Source organism: Micrasema longulum, unplaced genomic scaffold, assembly GCF_059751315.1.
Source record: "Micrasema longulum isolate JH-2025_06_02 unplaced genomic scaffold, ASM5975131v1 h1tg001190l, whole genome shotgun sequence".
Classification (NCBI taxonomy): Eukaryota; Metazoa; Arthropoda; class Insecta; order Trichoptera; family Brachycentridae; genus Micrasema; species Micrasema longulum.
This window is the reverse complement of record NW_028278377.1, coordinates 47,599-50,954: the sequence shown is the minus strand read 5'-3', so window position 1 is coordinate 50,954 and position 3,356 is coordinate 47,599.

Here is a 3,356-nt window from a genome sequence, read left to right as displayed (position 1 = left end):
TAAGTCAATGCGTGTGTAATCTCTATGTCAACGCTCGTGTCTGTGTGATTTTTGTTTTCCTCTTAAATAAATACAGTTCACTGGTGAAAAATATAACAAAATATTAAACAATATATTGCATTTGCAAAAAAAGTAAGAAGTAATAAAGTTTAAAAAGTGAAAATTAAATTACAATAACTATGGCGACTCCTTTTCTTGACATTAGGCTTGCCAACTGCCGCGCCGGTTTAATGCAATGAGCAGCATGATGAATAATAAATACATTTAAAAAAATATGTTATACGTATGTTCATTATTATATTTTGTACCTTTTACGTTATTTTTAAGTAATTTTTTTTTTTTCCTCAAATTTAAATTAATTTTGTTTCTATTTACTTTTTTTTTATAACTGTATTTAAATATATGTATTTTTATTTTATTTGCAACTTCTAAGCGCCTAATATTTCTTAATTGTTAATTGCTTTTATTTCGATATCGATAATCAACAGCTTACACCACTGTGGAAAATTTTTATTGACTGTTTTCACAATTTTCGTTTATACATATTCTTATTTTTTATATACAATAAATGTAAAAACTGTTGTTTTTTTCCCAAAAAAAAAAAAACACGTTTTGGAATATTTTTCATATTTACACCGGTGAAACGCGTCGCGAATCGTAAATATTTTGATATTTAATGGATGTTCCATCGTGATCGCGAATACGATAAACATAACGAGAAATTGTTATCACGTCGCATATTAGCGCGTCGATGGTTATTTGTGATTCAGCTACTGGGGTGTCGCCAGATATTCTTCACTCGTAAAAGGGTCGCGTATTCAAAATAGTTGAAAAACACTGTAGTATTCCATACTGGATACAATCTTCTCTTTCTAGTTTTGGTAGGTGGCCGCTCTCTACCGATGCTGATGGTGATGGCGGTGAATGGCGAGATTCTTGAACTGTAGAAGGAAGTTCCGTTAACAGCGTGTTCTTGCGAACTTGTTCACAGCTGAATCTCTGGACTGGTTTTCTCTCCCGACTCCTTACTAACGGCGCGACGGTGGCTACTAAAGACTTGCCGACTGCCGACTGCCGACTGTTGTACCATCACAACCGCATCACTTCAAATTTCATACTCGCAAATTCTTTTGAGATTACTTATTTATTTATGTAACACTTTACACGCCTCGCAATAACCAAGATCTTGGTATTATATTTCACGTTTAAGTGCCACATTACTAATGTTATATATACATCGATTAAGATGCTTAAATTTGTACTTTGAAACTCTAGATATATATTTTTTTTTTTATTTACAATTTTAAAAAACCCGTTAGGGTTACATTAGAAATTTAATATTGTCTAGTCATTTTATGTCTCGTCTAGTCTAGTTAGTTCAGTCATCATGTGCTTTTTCAGATTGATTTTAAATTTGTCTCCAGTAAAAGTTTTCAAGTAGTAAGATAGGTCGTTGTAGTGTTTAAGTCCATTATGTAGTATTTTTGACTGTCCTGTGTTTGTCTTTGCTTTTTCAATATGATAGTGTTTTTGTTGTCTGGTGTTATATTTGTGTATGTCAGCATTTTTGACTAATATTATGTCGTCGTCTTGTATGTTTCCCAGTGTTATTTTGTGCACAATTTTTAAGGTCTCAATTTTAGTCAAGTAGTTTATGTTAAACTGGTGTGTTTTTTTGTACAATTCAGTCGTAGAGATCAGGTAGGGTAGGTTGTATGTTAGTTTAAGAGTTTTATTTTGTTGTCTCTGTATTATTTTTATGTCTGTCTTGTTACCAGTTCCCCAGAAGGCGATCATGTAACTCAATTTACTTTTGACATAGGTTTCGTACATCATAATTTTTTCCTTTCTCGGTATAAAATCTTTAATTTTGTAGAAAAGGCTATGTAGTGATGCCATTACTTTACTGAGTCCGTCTATGTATTTTGTCCATTTTAATTGTCTGTCCATTGTGAGTCCTAGGTAAGTCACATGTTCTAGTTCTTTAAGAGTTTCGTTGTTTATTTTTATGTTCATGTTATGGTTCTTCTTTTGTGTTTCGAAATGTATTATATTGCATTACTTGGCATATCAATAATACTACTGCAATTCGCACATTACATGATGCACTAGTCCGCAGCATTTTATAGTCCTTAAAATATAGCTTGATTAGAATAACATTTGTCAGAAAAAGTGATGACATAACTTTGTAGTAACGTCAAAGCAGTTATTTATATTGACACACGAAAAATCATTTGTATCTGGCGAGTTAATTTATTTTTTTAATACAATGCTTGACACATAAATTAACATAAATATATAAAATCAGCTTTAAAACTTAAATAAACCTAATTATTAACCAACAATATTTTGAGTTTGTCCAAATTTTTGTAGACAAGGACTGGATTCAACTCCGTAGGGAGCTGTTTATATTAACAATAAATGTAGATGCCTAGACTTCTATATTACCTTCTCTTAAATGTTCTTTATCTCTGTTGTAATATATGATGTTCTTACAAGGTTACATCATTTTGCAAAAACGTTAGAGATGGGACAAAATAATCGATGTAAATTGATCGAATAAAAAAATTATTTGATGTTGTTCATGAAAAAAGTATAATTGTCTTATTTTTTGGTGAATAATTGTGTTAAACACACTATAATAGGCTTGTTTTTTTCGTTTTCATATCAATTTTCGGAAACATAGTTTCATGATTGCACGAAATAACTGATAAAATCGATTTGATCAGAGATCTATAATTTCCCATCACTTATAACATTAGTTTGACAGCTGTCTTTCTAATCAAGCTATATTTTAAGGACTAAAGAATACTGTTCCATAAATAAGAACCCTTCTGAATCAAACCACATCCTTGAAATAGAAAAGGTTCATTAGTGATTTTTGCGATACTTATATCTTAAAGAAAATAATAATTATCCATTCTTGTATCCATCATTATTTTTAGCTGATGCTGGATTACAACACCCTCATTTTTTTATTTTGAAACATTTCTATAAGCTGATTTCTGGAAGTAGGATCAAAGCACCAATGAATGACCGTTAAGTTTCAGCTTGTAGTGAAATTTACATTAAAGATATAAATTTCATTATTTAAGCGTACAAAATAAAATAAAACAATAAAAAACACATTAATTTTTCTAAGTACTTTTACTTTTTTATTGAAATACGAGTATTACAATTATAATTAATATTACTCTAAAAAAAAGCATAATCACCAGTGAATGACCACTACTATCCCAGTAAAAATAATACTCAGATTTAGTTACATCATAACATTATAAAACACCCTAACACATTAGAATATGGATATATTCAAAGAATTGCATAAGAAATAGCATCAAATAAAACACTTACCA